Source organism: Pinus tabuliformis, chromosome 2_2 (assembly GCF_031772625.1).
Source record: "Pinus tabuliformis cultivar Carrire ecotype Pingquan chromosome 2_2, CPIR1, whole genome shotgun sequence".
NCBI classification, from domain to species: domain Eukaryota; kingdom Viridiplantae; phylum Streptophyta; class Pinopsida; order Pinales; family Pinaceae; genus Pinus; species Pinus tabuliformis.
The window spans coordinates 1,017,891,861-1,017,911,671 of record NC_142300.1 but is presented as its reverse complement, the minus strand read 5'-3'; positions in this window follow the sequence as shown (position 1 = coordinate 1,017,911,671).

Below are 19,811 nucleotides of genomic sequence, written 5' to 3'. Positions count from 1 at the left end.
AAATAGTTCACGTTATTAACCATTGACTGAAACTTAGAACTGTCGGCTCGCAGCTCTGTTGTCTTCAATCTATTGTGCTTTCACGCTTGTTTTCCTCAAAATTTTGTACATTTCTTATATTAATTCAAACTTCTAAGAGTCTCCCTAGTTTTGCAGTATGCATAAAATCCCGATATGGAATGAATTATAAGTGATTTATGGTTTTTCCTTTTCTTGTTCAAAGTTGCCTTTCGATCAAGTTACTGAAAGTATAACATTAGTAACTATTTTGGAATATTAAGAGAGGATGGGAGGAGAAATTTATAGCGTCTTTAGGAAAAATGTGAGTTATTTTATCTCCCCCAATGCCTTTGTTAATCTAAACAAAAATTGACTTGAATGAACAATTTTGTGTTTTCTTTACCCTGAATTTATTTTAATGACTATAACATTTGAGTTGGAATTTTGAACTTGAGTTGTGGCATGATGTTGTTCATCTTATACACTAATGAGGTTTACAAATCTGTTTTCCAAATCTATCAAATATTTTTTCAAATTGTCTAGAAATTTAGAACAAGTTAATGTGGTTTACTTTTACCACAATTAGATGAACCATATTAGCTAGTTCCAAAATTTTCTAGTAATTTAAAAATTTATGTGATGGCAGATTTCTGAATAAATCTACACACAAAAGCCTCCATTCAAGTAGATCTTTGAATAACTTTACTCACAAAAACCTTCATTCATGTTGGTTACCCATAAAACTTGTGATTTGAATGAATTCATGCCGAATTTTAGAGAAATTAACTGAAAAAGCTTCCAAAAAGTCACACTAAAGACAACTCAAAACTGAAAGAGTTGTCTTTAGTGTGAATTTTGTAGTTTTAGGTTGAAAAAATTCTAGTGAAATCTTGATTTGTGTTATTTAAATTAGTTTTTTTACTGTATAAATAGATTTAGCTCACTAAAAAACCCTAGGGCACTTCTATTGTTTAGGGGTTCCCATCAAACTTGTGATTTCAATGAATTTGCGGCAAATTTAAGAGAAATTAGTCCAGAATAATCAATCGTAAAAGCTTCCAAAAATTCACACTAAAGACAACTCAAAACTAGATGAGTTGTCTTTAATTCGATTGTTTGGAATTTCCGATGCTCGAATCTCGTGGAAATAAATTGTTGTGAAATCTTCATTTATGTTATTTAAACTACTTTTTTTACTGTATATATGGATCAGCACCGTGGAAAACCCCTGGGGCACATCTATTGTGTAGGGGTTAACCATCAAAGTTGTGGTTTCATTGAATTCATGTTGGATTTTAGAGAAATTAGATGAGAATAATCCACCAAAAATGCTTCCAAAAAGTTGCACTAAAGACAACCAAAAACTAAAGGAGTTGTCTTTAGTGTGACTTTTTGGAGTTTCTCGTGCGAGAATCGGGTGGTAAAATATGTGGTGAAATCTTGATTTGCTTTATTTAAACTAGCTTTTTTACAGTATATATGGATTCAGTGCCGTGAAAACCACCAAGGGAACTTTTATTGTGAAGGGGTTATGCTTCAAACTTGTGATTTCAATGAATTCATGCCGGATTTTAGAGAAGTTAGACATGAATAATACACGAGAAAAGCTTCCAAAAAGTCGCACTAAAGACAACTTGAAACTAAAGGAGTTTTATTTAGTGCGACTTTTCAGAGTTTCTGGTGCCGAAATCGAATGGTAAAATTTTTGGTGAAACCTTAATTTGTATTATTTAAACTAATTCCTTTTACTTTATATATGGATTCAACACTATGAAAAAACCCCTAGGGCGATTCTATTGTTGAGGGGTTACCCATCAAACTTGTGATTTTAATGAATTCATGTCAAATATTTGAGAAATTAGACTGGAATAATCCACGAGAAAAGCTTCGAAAAATTCGCATTAAAGATAACTTGTAACTAAAGGAGTTGTCTTTAGTGTGATTTTTTGGAGTTTCCGGTGTGAGAATCTGGTTGAAACGTTTGTGGTGAAATCAACCCGCATCAAGGTGGTATTCCAAGTTTATGGAGTCGAGGCATATAGGATTCTCCAGAATCTATGTCGTATTCTCGACCGACCCGAAATCTAACCATTAGACTCTATAGACCAAATAGCCGATAAAGCGCCCACTACAAGCGCCCACTACATGGATTGGGCAACAAAGGATGGATCAACCGAATAGAAAAGGAACTTGGTCGGCTAATAGCGCCTCCTTTCAAACAACAGGCGAAAAAAACTATACACGAGTGAGAAGCTAACGTCTACATTTTTAGTAAGAACTCACAGCATTCCACCAACCTTTAGGAACAAACGAACAGATCAAACTTGTGATTTCAATGAATCCTGCCTGATTTTAAGAAATTAGACGAGAATAATCCACTAGAAAAGCTTCCAAGAAGTCACACTAAAAACAACTCGAAACTAAAGGAGTTTTCCTTAGTGCGACTTTTTTGGATTTTCTCATGCTAGAATCCTATGGATACATTTGTGATGAAGTCTTGATTTGTGTTATTTAAACTAGTTTTTTAACTATATATATGGATTTGGCACCCTGAAAAACCCCTAGGGAACTTTTATTGTGCACGGGTTACCCATCAAACTTGTGATGTCACTGAATTCTTGTCGGATTTGAGAGAAATTATATTGTAATAATCGAGCGGAAAAGCTTCTAAAAAGCCGCACTAAAAACAACTTGAAACTAAAGGAGTTTCCTTTAGTGCAACTTTTTGGAGTTTTCGGTGCTGAAATCCGGTGGAAAATTTTGTGGTGCAATCTTGATTTGTGTTACTTAAACTAGCTTTTTGATAGTATATATGGATTCAGTACCTTGAAAGACCACTAGGCCCTTCTATTATGAAAGGGTTACCCATCAAACTTGTGATTTCAATGAATTCGTGTCGGATTTTAGAAACGCTAGACTCGAATAATCAACTAGAAAAGCTTCCAAAAAGTCACACTAGAGACGACTCCAAACTAAAGGAGTTGTCTTTAGAGCGACTTTTTGGAGTTTCGGGTACGAGAATCTGGTGGAAAAATTTGTGGTGAAATCTTGATTTGTGTTATTTAAACTAGATTTTTTATTGTATATATGGATTTGAAAAACCCCTAGGGCACTTCTACTATGTAGGGTTTACAAATAAAACTTGTGATTTCAATGAATTTTTGTTGGATTCTATAGAAATTAGACTGGAATAATCCATCCAAAAAGCTTCCAAAAAGTTGCACTAAAGACAACACGAAACTAAAGGAGTTGTCTTTAGGGCTAATTTTTGTAGTTTTTGTCTTTATTCTCAAATTCAATATTAAATATATATTACATTAATATTTGAACACAAATTATAATTTTCTAGAAAAAGGAAAAATGTAAAAAGAAAAATGTATTGCAAAAATTATTGATTTTAACATTATAAATAATTTTTTTTATTTGATAAAATTAATTAATATAAAAAAACCAATATTTTTAAAAGTAATAAAAAAATTGGGTAAATATAATCTTTAAAATATTTTTATAATAATAAAAAAAATAAAAACCCTATATTATATAACTTTAAGTTAAATTTTAAAATCAAAATATTTATTACAAAATTAGTATTCTTAATTTTCAAAATTTTAATTTAAAATATATATAAATATAGTTTTAATTATATTTTAAATAATTTAGCTTTATTTTCTCTTAAATATTAATAAATAAAAGATTGGTCAAAGTAAATAAGGATGACCACCATCAATATTACTGGGTAGAGAGGCATATTCTACAACTCACTATGAGGGGATGGATAAGTATGTCACGTCTCAAATAAAATATTAATAAAAAAATTAATGTATACTAGAAAAAATGAAAATCATGGTGATAAAAACTAGGGATTTGATCTCTCTCGGGCCATGATAGATCCAAAGTTAGATGGATCTAAGGTGGTATAATTTGGTCAACGCTTATTGTGGTCAAAGGTCACTAGTTCATAACTCCAATAGCTAAAACCCTACAATACTAAGGGCTAGTGTGAACAAGATGATGCTATCTATGGATGATCTTGACTACTTAGGGCTAAAGACAACTCCTTCATATATTAGTTAGACAAAGTATTTTCCATAATTTCAAAATTCTTAAAAATACTAAAAAAAAAATCATTTAATCTATTTCATAATTTTGAAAATGAGTGGAAAAATTGGTGTTGAAATCTTGATTTGTGTTATCTAAACTAGTTTTTTCACTATATATATGGATTCATTAGGGTGAAAAACCCCTAGGGTACTTCTACTATGCACCTTTTACAAATAAAGTTGTGATTTCAATGAATTTGTGCTCGATTTGAGAGAAATTAGTGTGGAATAATCGACCGAAAAAGCTTCCAAAAATTTGCACTAAATGCAACTCGAAGCTAAATGAGTTGTCTTTAGGGAGGCTTTTTGTAGTTTTCCTCTTTATTCTCAAATTTAATATTAAATATATATTACATTAATATTTGAACAGAAATTATGATTTTCTCAAAAAAGGAAAAAAGAAAAAAGAAAAATGTATTGCAAAAATTATTGATTTTAATATATAAATAAATTTTTTTATTTGATAAATTTAATTAATATAAAAAACCAATATTTTTAAAAATAATAATAAAGTTGAGTAAATATAATTTTTAAAATGTTTTTATAAGCGTAAGACAAATAAAAAGCATATATTATTTAACTTTGCATTAAAATCTAAAATCAAAATATTTATTAGAAAATTAGTATTCCTAATTTTTAAAAATAAAATTTATATATATATATATATATATATATATATATATATATATATATATATATATATATATCTCAAATAAGTTGTCTATAGACTTTTTGGAAGCCTTTCCTCTGGGGTTTTTGGGTTTTTCTTGTCAAAATCACCCAACAATTTATTGGAATCACAAGTTTGATAGCTAGTTTGTGCAAGATCGTCAACTGTAGTTAAAAAACCATTTTAACTTCAACAAATCAAGATTTAACCTCAATTTCTTGGGGCAGGTCAAGGGAATCTCCAAAAAATCGCATCATACACAACTCCTATTTCAAATAATTTAGCTTTATTTTCTTTTAAAGTTTAATAAATAAAAAATTGGTCAAAGTAAATGACGATGAGCACCATCAATATTATTGGGTAGAGAGGCACATTCTACAACTGAGTATGAGGGGATCCGTAAATATGTCAAATCTCCAATAAAATATTAATAAAAATAAAATGAAAATAATCATGGTGATAAAAACTACAATATAATTCAATAGAAAGAATCAATATTATTGGGTAGAGAGGCACATTCTACAACTCAGGGGATGGGTAAGTATGTCACGTCTCCAATAAAATATTAATAAAAAAAAAATAACCATGGTGATAAAAACTACAATATAATTCAAATATTTATTTTAATTAAATATTTGTAAAATAAATCTTTAAAAGGAAAATTATGGATATACTAAAATCTTTCAAGGCATAAATATTTGCATATAAAAATTGTAATATTTGAAATTATAAATTTGATATATTTTTATTATAAATTTTGTTATGTAATATTTGAAATTATAAATTTGATATAGTTTTATTATAAATTTTGTTATGGTGCCCTGTAAAAAACATTATTAAATTTAATATTACTATTATATTAATATTGTTAAACTTAGGAATTAGATCCCTTTGTGTTGAAAATGTCATTAGTTAGTAACTCCACTATCAAAAACCAATAATGTTAAAGCCTAATGTGAACAAGCCCATGCAATCAACTAGTGATTTTGAATAATTAAATGTCCTTGGGTTTCACCTACCAAAAGAACAAAAAACTATCATATAATTTCCAATTAATTTCACATATTCAAAACAATATTTTTTATAAAGAGAGTGTGACCACATATGAAATGGCTCTTTGACCTAGAGATTGTAACTTCTTGTTCTTTAAAATATATTTTTAAATGCATAATTGATTTAATTACTTTTATTAGTTAAACAAAGCCTTTTACATAATTTCAAATTCCTAGAAATACTAGACCATTTAATCTATTTGATAATTCAGAAAATAATCATTTCACCTATTGGTTAAAAAAACGGTTTTCACTATGTGGAAATTCCAAAAGCAAGATATAAAACAAGGGAACAAGGGTTGGTTAACCTCAGTTACAAAGAGTAGTAAAAAGTCTATATGTTGGAGTCCGATAATAAGAAGACGTGGTGTTCTTCTCTCCTCCTCCTTGAGAAAACTTGTAATGAGTAGTGGTTATTGACTACTGATCGCATCGCAGGGCTCGCGACTCTTTCCTTCCATCTGCTGAGGTTCTGCGCTTGGTTTCCTCAAAATTCTGTAAGCTTCTTGATCTAGTTCTTCAGTATGTATCGATAGGACTTTACGCCATTATATCGTGCATAAAATCCTGATATGGAAGAAATCATAAGTGATTTATAGTTTTTTCTTTTGGCATTCAGAGCCGCGTTCAGAGTAACTATATGAAGCGGCCAAGACAAGCGTGAGTTATTTTATCTCCCCCATTATGTTAGTCTGATGTGATAGCAGATCTAAAATAAACCATATTAATTGGTTCTAAAATTTAGTATGTGATAGCAGATCTCTGAAAAAAGCTTCTATTCAGTTCATTGAATAATTTTACTTACCCGACTTTTTATTCAGTTCAAAACGCTTTAGAAATTTAAAATATTTTGTGATAAAAAATCTCTAAGTAACTTTACACACAAAAGCCTCTTTATTCACTTGGATCTCTGAATAACTTTATTCACAAAACAAAACCCTTCATGAAACCCAACTGGTTAAGTGAATGTGAATGTGATGTTGCGCAACCCTAAAGGGCATGCAACAGTATCTTAATTAAGGGCATGCAACAGTATCTTAATGTAAACAAATAAAGGGCATGCAACAGTATCTTAATTAAGGGCATGCAACGGTAAGATTCCTTTTTTTTGCTTACCAGCGGCGAAATGCTCCAGTAACAACAATGTAGCATTCTGCATTTAACGGGGAATATTGTGGATGCGCAGTTAAATGGGATGTTGGATTTTGCATCCCTTTTATCATCATTGTTAATGCAATGTCCAGCGAAAGAAGCGGGTTTTCTGTGCCCATGAGCAAGAAGTGGGATTTCTGTGCTTATAAGGCCATGTATTTCTTAACCATCCATTGCATTTTTTTTTATGTTCAGTAATATACCTTAAATAATTTTATGTAGTTCTGCATGTTGTCTCTTAATATTGAATTTTTGCCAGTCATATTTGCAGACATTTTTGTTGCTATTGGAACTTCAGAATCACTGTGATGGGGTGATGGTCCTTTTTCTTTTAGTTTTCATAGATCATTTATTGTTATATTTGCTGACATTTTTGTTGCTACTGTAACTTCAGAATCACTGAGATGACCTGATGGTTTTTTTGGCTGTCATAAATCATTTATGGTTATATTTGCTGACATTTTTATTGCTACTGGAACTTCAGAATTACTGAGATGACCTGGTGGTTTTTTTTAATAGTTTTTTAGAGATCTATTATTTTTATAACCTTTTTCTTTCTTAAACTTTTTTAAAGATATCTTGGAATAACCATTCCATATGGTATACTCTTGTTCATATGGACTTCTTAATGAATTTTTATTCCATATGATATACTCTTGTTCCTAGTGTGTTTATTTGTGTGATGAAATAGTGGTTTCTGTTTGGGTTCTTTAGTATGCTGTTTCTTAATATTGAATTTTATAGTTTTATAGATATTTTATTGTTATTTAAAAATCTTTTTTTTTTAATAACTTTTTCTTTCTTTCCTAAGTATATTATTGTTCATAAAAAAGATCTTTTTATTTCTTTCCTAACAACCATGTTCATGGTTTCAAAAAGAGACAGATTTCCAGTATTTTTTCAATATAGGTGCCTTTTGTCTATCTGTTCAGATATATGAAATATGATGCAGTTTGTATTTCTAGCTAGTTACCTTCATTCTTAATTAGTCCTTCTTTTACATCTTTATACAAAAGGGATGATGGGTAACCTGCTTATGTTCTCACATTTTTGTTGCTTGTGAATAATCTAATACAACTCCCGAGTGCGTGATCCTGTCGCATATCTCAACGAAGTAAAAGAGATCAACGAAGTAAAAGAGATTTTCAAGGATAATAAAGAGAAATATGATGAATTCATTGAGGTCATGAAAGCTTTCAAAGCCCGAAGGTCTGTACTTCTTTTTTATAAAGATGGGCATTATCAATCAATACCTGTTATTTTCTTTGGTCTCCATTAACTACAAATCTTAATATTGATGACAATTCTTTTGGCAATTCTGCAGACTTGATAGGGTTGATGTTATAGTTCGAGTAAAAGAATTATTTAAAGGCCATAATTCCCTTATTTTGGGTTTTAATGTCTTTCTCCCTAAAGGTTATGAAATTACATTTCCTTCTGGGCAAAAACACCTTGACTCTTTTCACCAAGCAACTAGTTATGTTAATAAGATCAAGGTAATGCAGATGAGCAATTATGTTAATAAAATCAAGATAATGCAGATGATGATGTATTAGTTCTTTGATATTTGAAAGCTATTTTATATTTACAACGCAATTGATTGTAACTAGATGTGTTTTTGAAATGTTGAGCTGGTATAGGAGTCTTTGTTATAACATTCTTGTTTTGGTTTATTGATTTCAGAAAAGGTTTCAAAGTGATGAACAAGTATATCCAAACTTTTTGGATATATTAAACATGTATAGATGTGGGAACAAATCAAAAGATGAAGTATACCAAGAGGTACTTTCTAATGTTTTGCAAATATGAGAACATAAATGTTAATTTCTTCTAATTCTTTTAAGCTATGCTATTCTACAGGGAATTTAATTCTATTTGTTTGTATGCAGGTGGAAAAGCTATTTTATGATCATCAAGATTTATTAGAAGAATTTAATCTTTTTCTACCAAACTAGATAGGTGCAAACACTATTTTATGATCTTCAAGATTTACTAGAAGAATTTATACTTTTTCTACTAGTGAGAGATTTATTAGAAGAATTTGCACTTTGACTACCAAATGAGATAGGTGGAAATACTATTTTATGATCACCAAGATTTACTAGAAGAATTTATACATTTTCTGCTCCAACTCCCATTTCCAATGTGCATTTCTAGTAATTTCTATTTGGTATTTACACAAAGAAATTGTGGTGAAGGCCTCTTATCTAATCACTATGTTATATGTTAAAAGAATCTCAGTGACTATGCTTTATCAATGTAGTTGTAAAAAGTACAAACTTAGACAACCCATTGAGAGTTTCTTCCATTTTATATTAACATATAGTTATGAATCATGTCATAATATTGATTGCAAATTCCTAAAGCTATGCACATTTTGCCAATAAACATTTTAATATTTCGTCAAAGTGGGTCAATATATTAGAGACTCAATTCTATTCCATGTGAAAAGATTAGCAATCTTTTTAATGCTTTTAAAAATAACCATGGTCAATTTCACAATTAGAGTTATGTTTGAGAAGGCAAAAATCAATAATAATTTGTAGCAAAAGCTGAATTCAACAAAATAAGGCAGTGAAAAGAAAATTGTTTGCCCTTCCTTATATTGCTGCTTCCAATATAGCATTTTAGTTTGTTTGTTTTGTTATTGCTTTGAAGCATATCCATGTTGAAATCTCTACAATGAATATTGTTAAATGGAAGGGTATATTACATAATGTTAGCATTTTAGTTTGTTTGTTTTGTTATTGCTTTGAACCATATACATGTTGAAATCTCTACAATGAATATTTTTAAATTTGAGGGTATATTACATAATGTTTTTGTAACAGTATGCAATGTGTTGGTCAATGGTGCAGAAGGTGCAACATAGAAATTAAGAACTACAATATGCATGTCATGAAGAATCATATTTTCTATTGTAGCCTCTACATTTTTCTCTTAAAACTGCAAATGTTCCAAAATCTATATATCTTCAAGTTTTTCTTATAAGATGGGTTCTTTCAAATATATTTGTTGTAAACATAGGATGTGATATTGCATTAAATCATTGTTCCTTAGTAGATCATTTATATGTATTTGTAAGTTGTGGGTTTTTAGAGAGTGTTGAGGTATATGCATTTGTTTCAATGGATGGGTAATTATAGTGGAGTTCCCATTTTGTATTTTTTGTAGAGGTTCTATTTCAAGAGAAATTTTGGACTCTTGTCTAGAATTGGTAATGGATAAACAATAGAAAGTAACTTGTTATTATTATGGGTAGTTAAACCTTACAATTTCAAGGTGTTTTTACCCAACATGTTCTATTTAACTGTTCCACCTTTCTTTTGGTTGAAAGACATATGGGTTATAATTTTTATATATCAATTTGACACATTTTCCTCTGGCCCATAGACCCTTAAATTAGACCCTTAAATTTGTTCTTATTTATCAGTCCCATGTTACTCTTTTGAAATTATAGTGACAATTTATAGTTAGTGTATTATAATGTTGTCAGTTGATTAGACCCTTAAATTTGTTCTTATTTATCAGTCCCATGTTACTCTTTTGAAACTATAGTGACAATTTATGGTTAGTGTATTATAATGATGTCAATTGATTAAGTTCTTCTGAAGATTTCTTATTACAAACTCGAAACAATTCCTTTATTCTCTGTCAAGAATTAACTCCCATTATAGTTGCAATTCCAAATAGTCTCTTTCCGCAAGTTCCAGTTTTATTTGGCTTACAACCTTTAGTTTTAAAAATAAAGTGGATTATTTAACATACTCATTGTTAGAATGCATAGTTCATGCTTCAATTTTTGTTATAATGTTCTTGTTGAGTATTTTTGTCCAATATTTGGAGTTAGTTATTAAATTCTAATCCTATTATTCTATGTGATTTCTTATTTCATCTAGTGCCGATAATCTAGGTAACCTGGATCTGTTTTTCTTTGGAACCTTCTTCCCACCTTTCTAGAGCACCTATATATATATATATATATATATATATATATATATATATATATATATATAGATATAGATATAGATATATATATATATATATATATAGTAGTTCTTAATAGATTATGGGTAAAGATCTGATTATGGAGCCAAAAAAGCTTTTTCTTAAAAGCAAATGATTATCAAAAGCATGATTGGAATTGGCTTATAAGGAAAATGGAGAAGGGTATTCACCACTAGTGTAACCATTGGTTATCAAGATGGGTTTGACTAGTTCTAGTTAAAACAGTATTAGAAGCACAACCTGTCTTCTCCTAAATACTATCTTTGATCCCTAGGGGCATTCTTTACAAGATTCAATGGCTCTTTTTCTAATTCATATGGTATGGTAGCTGGGAGAAACAAGGATGGCCTTTGGCTAAGTGGAATAAATTTTCTCTCCCAAAATCCCAAGGGGGCTAGGTTGTCAAAAAAATTTATTATTTATGCCTTGGTAGCCAAGAGGGTATGGAGGATAATAAATTCCAATGGATTATGGATAGAGGTTATTTGATCAAAATCTATGGATGTAGACTCTACTGGATTGGTTGAGGTGTCCAAATCCCACAAAAAGGCTCTATGTTTTAGAAAGCTCTTATTGATGCCCTTCCACCAATTCATTAACTACTTTGTTGGAAAGTTGGTAAAGGTGTCCAAGTGAAACACTGACTTGACCCATCCGTGGGGTGCACTGAGGTATATCATTTTCCTGATCATATGATAACAAACATTCCGGCCAATGGATATTACACCTTATCTCAAATTGCAGATCCTCTAGCTTCAACAACATATCTATGTGAAGATAAATATACATACCCATATCCTTAGAATTTCTAAAACATTACTTGTCCAATTTCATATCCATTAGATCTTGAGATTATGGAAATGGTCATAGGTTAATGACTTAGTTAACAGAGTTGAATCCAAAAAAAAAAAAAAAAAAAAAGATATCTAATCTAGTGATTCAATTCTGACCTCATCCATACCTTCATTTAGAGCTCAAGAAAATGATGTTCTAGAGATCTTCTCTAACTAATAGTTATCCACATGTTCATGGAAACTGACTTAGATGCTCTGGTTCGAGGTGACTCACTCTTTTCACTGGGCCTGAAGGTGCAGATTCTTCTCCACTGAAAATGAATCTCTTCATCTGTTTCAAAATTAGAGTGAGATCGGGATGATGACTAGCCCCTCAACTATCGTACAGAGGTTTAGGCCCAGTGATTATACCTTCACACCTTTCTTGCACAGATGAGGATTACTCCTTTAGGGAACATTATATTATCTAAGCGACCATGGATGTTTCGGAGCTCAAGATTTAGATGATACTAAATATAGTATAATAGGCTGTGATGAGCCAACAACTAATACTGTTGCATCTATGATGAGCCGGCACCAAATAAAGGAAGTGATGGAGACGCAGTTTCTTATCCATCACTAGTAGGATAGGTATTGGTATAGGTAGAACCAGCTGACTAAGCAGTAGACCCAACACCCGTTTACCCAATGGCTAAGGTAAAGGCAGTTGGAAACCCAACAATACTGTTGCATCTATGATGAGCCGGCACCAAATAAAGGAAGTGATGGAGACGCAGTTTCTTATCCATCACTAGTAGGATAGGTATTGGTATAGGTAGAACCAGCTGACTAAGCAGTAGACCCAACACCCGTTTACCCAATGGCTAAGGTAAAGGCAGTTGGAAACCCAACAATAGAAGTTCTAATTAATCAGTCAGTGGAGATTACAGAATATCCACTTATACCTGATCGAGATCGAGAACCAGAAGCATATCAACTGGAAGCACCCTACGCAGCGTCTGTCTATCCAATACCATCATCTAACCCAACAACAACAACAGATCCTGTTCTGGGCCCATCATCCAGCTCTTGACCAGCATCGTTGTAGATAAAATATCCACTTATACCTCGGTGGAAGAACTCCATTCTCGTCGTTGGACCATCCTAGAACGCTCATACACCTAACTTGTTATTAGTACCTATTCAGTGGTGGCTGCTAGTACCTATTAATCTAGGCGTAGGCAAGGGAAGGAACAAAGCTATAAGCGATGGGATTATAAACAAGTGATTCATTTAATCCAGTAGTTGATTCAGCAACCATTGAAACAGTTGAAGATACATACCCATGCCCAGAAAGATAATCCAGCTATATAGGACCAATAGTTTATCCGCCACCACCTCTAGTACCAGCAGAAAGACCATTCACAAGAAAAGTAGATGTTTTTTCAGTCGAATATGTAGTTGACTCTACAGCAACAGGCTCAACCTAAGTAGATCTTGATGATTAAGCAAACGAACTAGTACCTTGTGATCGAGATGATGACCTTCGTGATCGAGTTGTGGATGATCCATAGAGAGACACATATAGGGAACTAAGCACTACACATGGGGAACGGGAACTAACCACCACATTACATAAAACCACCTAATGTAGTGATAGAGATAGTGATAAAGATGAATATGATGATTTTAGGTCTAGAGGTGAATGAGCTGAAGGAGCTTTTCATGATTGCTATAGAGTAAAACAACCACCGGTAGCCATGGTAGTAGATATAGCACCAAAAAAATAGATCATGTCGGTTCAGCACCAGTAATAGTAATAGAGCTAACAACATAGGTCACTTTACCAAGACAAAACACAAAGCCTACAGACGCAGTGACAGTACCTCGATCCTTTCCATTTTGACATAGAGAACCAGTGTCCACCTTTCATGTTAGAGAGCGAGATCCAGTTAGTTCCACATCAGAACCATATCCAGTTGCACCAGTAGAGTAAGAAACAACAGTTCTACCAAGATTCGATCCACCAGTACCGCTAGCAGCATATCCAGTAGGTAAATTAGTAGCAGAGTAAGCATCCTAATCACCATATGCAGATCCTCCAGGTCCAGAACGAGTCCCAGGCATTGAAACACCATGAGAAACGACAAGAACAGTAGTAGAATCCAATGTTTATTCAGTAGATTAAAAAAATGAACCATGACAGCAACATATAATCTAAAAGCTAAGGTAACACGAGAAGCAAGGGAAGATGAAGACCTAGTAGCAACACTAACCAATAAAGTAGCACCCATAGTAGAAAGGGATGGAGATGCCTCGGGTGCAGTTTAAGTTGTTCAATTTCCAGATCAAGACCTAGAAGCGGATAAAGAACCAAGCCCAGAGATAACCCCTAGTTGACCAGTAACAATGTATTGCCATGATCACCATTTTCTATCCCTTGTTACTCCTGTACTAGCATCCCCATTCCTATTCCTTGCTAAATCCTTGTCTGAGAGGGTCCATCCAAAAGCTAACATAATAGGATAATAATTGTTCACAACTGCAAGAACATAAGTATAACTAGGTGGTAAGGCATAGGTTCAATAAGGTAATGCAGAGGAAGTATCCTAGCGAGTAGTTGCTTAAGAAATAGCATCAGCAAACGAAGAAGCATTATTAGTGAGTTTTTAATCCAATTGGAATCATTAGAGACCGAGATCAGGAGGCAGCATAACAACTCCATATTGTTCGAAATTTCTGGCCATTTCAAACACAAATTAACTCGACACATAGTAATGCTTTTTTGCCACATGATCTTTTGCACAGTGAACCCTAAATAAAATTTCTGAGCAAAGAAGAGTTTCTCAACTAAAACAAACTGTATTAATTTATAAAATGGCTAATACAATTTTCTTGCTTCACCAAAAAATTTCACCAAAAACAAAATACTATGTCTCTGTTTTACAAATGATTTTTACATTGCTGTGTAAAATCTTTATTCACATTTTACTTCTGTAAAAAGGTGTTTTACATTTAGTGCTCTAGAATAAAATTCTTATATTGATTTACTGCTGTAAAAGCAATTTTCTTACATAGATTTACTGCTGTAAAATAAAAAAAACTTTCACATTTACCCAAAAAGAATTTCTTAAATGCCTTGCTTGTTTTTCACATCGCATTTAATCAAGGTTATCATTTATTCTGCTGCTCCACACCATACATTTAATTATGAATTTCAATGCATATACTCCTCAAGAATTCGCAGTGATGTGTATTGTCGTGTTATTTCCTCTGCATCTCAGAGCCCTCTTCTTCCCTAGAACCAGTTTTTTTTCCTCATGTGTGCAATTACAATTAAAAGTCAATACTCACACATCATATGGTTTAACAAAAAAAATACATGGCGTATTAAAAACTTTAAAGCTTTTACCTAAAACTATGATAGTTCATTAAATACCTTAATGTTAAAACCGTTCCGTAAAACTAAAAAAAATTCATGCAAGTTGAAGAAGATCCTCAGATGCATCTCCCAAGGCTAACTCACACAAACCAAACGCTGTTTAATTGCCGAGGGATTGGTGGTTTCCGTTGACTTGATCGGATGCATCTCCCAAGGCTAACTCACACAAACCAAAAGCTGTTTAATTGCCTAGGGATTGGTGGTTTTCACTTGGTGGGGGTGTTCGGAGCCCTTCTTACGGATACCGCTTTTGCCAATAGGTGGTGCGGGGAAGTATGGGTGGTTTTGCCAAAACAACACTCCAATAAATGTGCGGTTGAAATTAACATTTCAACACTCCCCTTTAATTTCAACTGCTCGGGTTATGAGTCATACCGAGACATTTCCTCAAAAATTCAAAGCTTTTCTGGGCCAATGGCTTTGTCAAAATGTCTACAACCTGTTCCTGAGTCCTGCAATGTTGTAGAACAATTTCTTCATTGCTCACCAATTCTTTGATGTAGTGAAACCTTGTGTCAATGTGTTTCGTTCTCTTATGAAACACTGAATTCTTGGATAACGCAATAGCTAAGCTATTGTCACAAAAAAATCACTCTTGCTTTTGCGTGGTCTTGACCTAAGCTCCTCAACATACTTCTCACCTAAACTGCTTGACATGTTGCTGCTGTAGCTGCCACATATTCTGCCTCTGCTGTAGACAATGCTACAATGGACTGCTTCTTAGAAGCCCATGAAATGGCTCGTGAATCCATGTGAAAAACATAACCGAAAGTGCTTTTCCCATCATCTACACTTCCAACCCAATCACTATCACTGTATCCAACCAAATTTGAACATTCTGAGATTTTATATAAAATGCCAAACGTTTTAGTACCTTTAACATACCTCAAAATTCTTTTTGCTACCTGCCAATGTGCTTCCTTTGGCCTCTCCATGAATCTGGAAATTAAACTAATAGCAAACATTATGTCAGGCCTAGTTGCACTCAAATACATTAAGCTACCAACTATGCTCTTGTACAAACTAGGATCAAAGTCCTTGCTGCTGTCCTCCTTGTTGAGTTTTAATCCCATTACTGTGGGAGTGATTGTTGCCTTGCACTCTTGCATATTAAATCTACCCAACACTTCATTTACATATTTTTCTTGTGAAATAAAAATCCCATTTTCATTTTGATCTACTTCTATTCCTAAGAAGTATCTCCGCAAACCCATGTCAATCATTTCAAATTCCTCTTTCATGACTGCTTTGAACTGTTCAATGAGGTAGTCATCATTACGTGTAAAAATAACATCATCAACATATAACACAACAATTAGCAATTTACCATCTTTTTCTTTGATGTAGACGGTGGGTTGTCTCTCACACTTCGCAAATTCATTTTCGAGTAGATAGGAATCTATCCTACTGTACCATGCTCTTGGCACTTGCTTCAGCCCATAAAGAGCTTTCTTCAATCGACACACTTTGTGCTCTTGGCCTTTCTTCTCATAGCCTAGAGGTTGCTCAATATAAACCTCCTCTTTTAACTACTCGATGAAGGTGGTAGCTTTACTCCTTGCTCGTGTCCCACAGGTCGATAAGATGCATTTACAGGTTCTTCCACTCGATATCTAGCTTCAACCCAATTAACAGGCATTGGTTAAAAGAGAACTCTTGAAGTAACAACAACCGCATGCAAATTCATACTTCTAAGATACGCTTATTCAGTAAGTACTTTAGAGCTAAATGGTCTGTGCATAACTGAAAATGGCCTTCCAATAGAATAGATAACGGTGGAACTTCTGTAAATCATACACCATAGCTATCCTTTCCCCCTCCTTGGTGGTATAGTTGTGCTCGGCTTGAGACAAATTCCTAATTGCAAAAAAAACAAGGTGATTGAGATTCCCTTCCCTTGGCTACACAAGCATTGGTCCTAGGGAAATGTTGGATGCATCTACATGGACATGAAATTCCACATTACAATCAGGAAACATTAGGAGCACTTACCCACTCTTCTTTCAGCCTTCCTGTTACGATTCATATATTTATCAAACTCCCTAATGCATGTAGGTACCTTTGCCCCGATGATGGAGTATACTTCTGCCCCAATGCTTGGATGGGGTTACCCACCTTGATATGAGTCACAAAAAGCTGATCCAAAGTACTATATCTATTCTTATATGCTTGAAAGATAGACCCACCCTCCATAGATATAGATTTTTTTCCACCCATGCTTTGAAGGGTATGTTCGCTCGCTCGGTTCTTCTAACTCATTCCTGTGATCTTGCTTGAAATGTCTTAATCTAACATGTAGATAATGGTCTTGACATGGTAGTTCGAATAATTTTTTAAGTGGTTTTCACGTATATGATGAATAGACGTATTATTACGTACGTAATAATGTAGGTCCTAAGGGAGGGGTTGCTGCAAGTTTCAAAGTCCCTTGACCCAATATTCATAGTGCACACATAAATGTACTTTAGTTTCATTATGAATCTCATTTATGCACTCTTAAGATAGGGAGATAGATAGGAGATTGACTTAGAAATAGGTTATTAATTTACACGCTTGGTGAAGTAAATAAATTAAGGTTGGATTATTTATATAAGGTTATGCAAGCATTCATTCCCATATCTCCTTCTCTTTCCTCAAAAGTATGGATCCCACTTTCAAATAAACAAACAAAAAATTATAAGGTTTATCCATAACAATCTATTTTGTGAGAGAATAACAACAATTTCTCCCATTCGCTCACATAACTTGGTGAGGATAGATGTAGCTTCATCGAGGAAGAATTTGTATATTGGACCTAACAAGGAGCATCATACCTTTCTCATTAGGGAGTTTTTGATCAATTTATCTAGTTCGGATCCCACGAGGCCATTCGACTGACTATGGGTGGCCCGTTGAGTGGCCATCGTCTTCGTTCGATCCACACCATTTCAGAGACATGCAGTTTTTAGAGTATAGTCTATGCAATTTGACGAATAAGGTTAGACACTTACCTGTGTGGCCGTGGACATGTTTTGCAGGCTTCGGGACATGGAACGATGGCTTTGCCCACTGCTACTTCATGCACAGGCGGTGGAACTCCTTCTTTCATTGGTTGATGCTGTCTGTAAAGCTTTGGGACCCGATCTTCTGGTTGTGAATGCTGCATGCATAGCTCTATCTTTTCTTAGTTGTCGAGGAGGTGTTCACATCCAAGCAGAGCTGGTTGCATGTCCCCTGCACTGATCTCAGCTGCTATCGACTCCATGGTATGTGCGCTAGACGGATCAGCTGCTACAGAATTCCTCTAGGACATCCTGTAGCTGCTTCTCCTCCTGGGACACATGCTGAAATCAGCAAGGTTATATTCGTGGATGACAGGTCCTGATGGAGCTTTGACAGGTAGTGTGTGCGAACCTTTGAATGCTTGATTTGTCCCTTAGGGAAACAAATTTCAATATGAGGAAAATAGGACTCTTTGCATGACTGTGCAGGAATACATAACCAGATTGTTGCATGGCAGTGGAAAGCGATGAAACCGATGATGGATGGTAGAGAGGGGTGGCTGTAGACCTCATCAACAGACTTCGAGCTTTAAATCCCTTTCCACAATCGATTTTTTCTTGCCCGAAGGCTCTACATGATGTTTCCTGTAGAAATGCAGAACTTCCTATAGAAAGTCCTGAAACTTCCTATAGAAAGCTCAGAACTTCGTGTAGGAGGTTGAATCTTGGACTGAAAGTGTTCAAATCTTGGAAAAAATGAGTGGCCATGGGGGGAGTGTATATGAGGATGTCTGGTAGCTTGGGATGGACCCATGTCCTCGTTTTGCGCAACCTTCTTTATTTGCACTGTATTCCATGCAACCTGCAATAATTTCAGAGATCAGACCTCTTTTTTTCTTTTTCTCTTCATTTTTCTCTTCTTCTTTTTTGAGAGAGACAGTAGGGGCACCTCCATGAGGTTTTCACCCCCACTATATGCCGTGGGTGCCTCAGAGAGGTTTTCACCGAGGCATCTTTTTTATTCCATTTCTTTATTTTTTTGAGAGACAGCAGGGGCGCCTCCATGAGGTTTTCACCCCCACTATCTACAATAGGCACCTCGAAGAGGTTTTCACCCAGGGAATAGAGGCAGAAGCCTGCTCTACTACTAGCACCGATTTTTCCATAGTTTCAAGGAACTCTTGCCACGAAAAGGGGTTTCTTGTAGATTTTCAATCAATGCCCATTGACAAGCATGGGGATGGCTTCTTCATCAATGGTCCTGATAAGCATTGAACCATTTTCATTGCATTTCTCCACTGTATATGGTCCTAACCATCTTTTCCTCAACCTCCCTTTGAAATCCCTGTATCTTGAGTCATACAGCAGTGCCCAATCTCCCGACTGGAATTTCTTTTCATGAAGGTGCCGGTCATGCCATATCTTCCTTTAGAGTTGAACTACTTCTGAGTGGGGGAAGGCCTGCATTCTGTGTTCATCTAATCCATTCAGCTGTAACAATCTTTCACGTTGAGCATGGCTGAGATCTAGGTCGAGTTGAGCTGCCACCCTCAATGTGTTGTACTCGAAATATATGAACAACAAAGCTTTCTTCCCGTAGACCAATTCATAAGGTGTGAAACCTGTTGTAGTC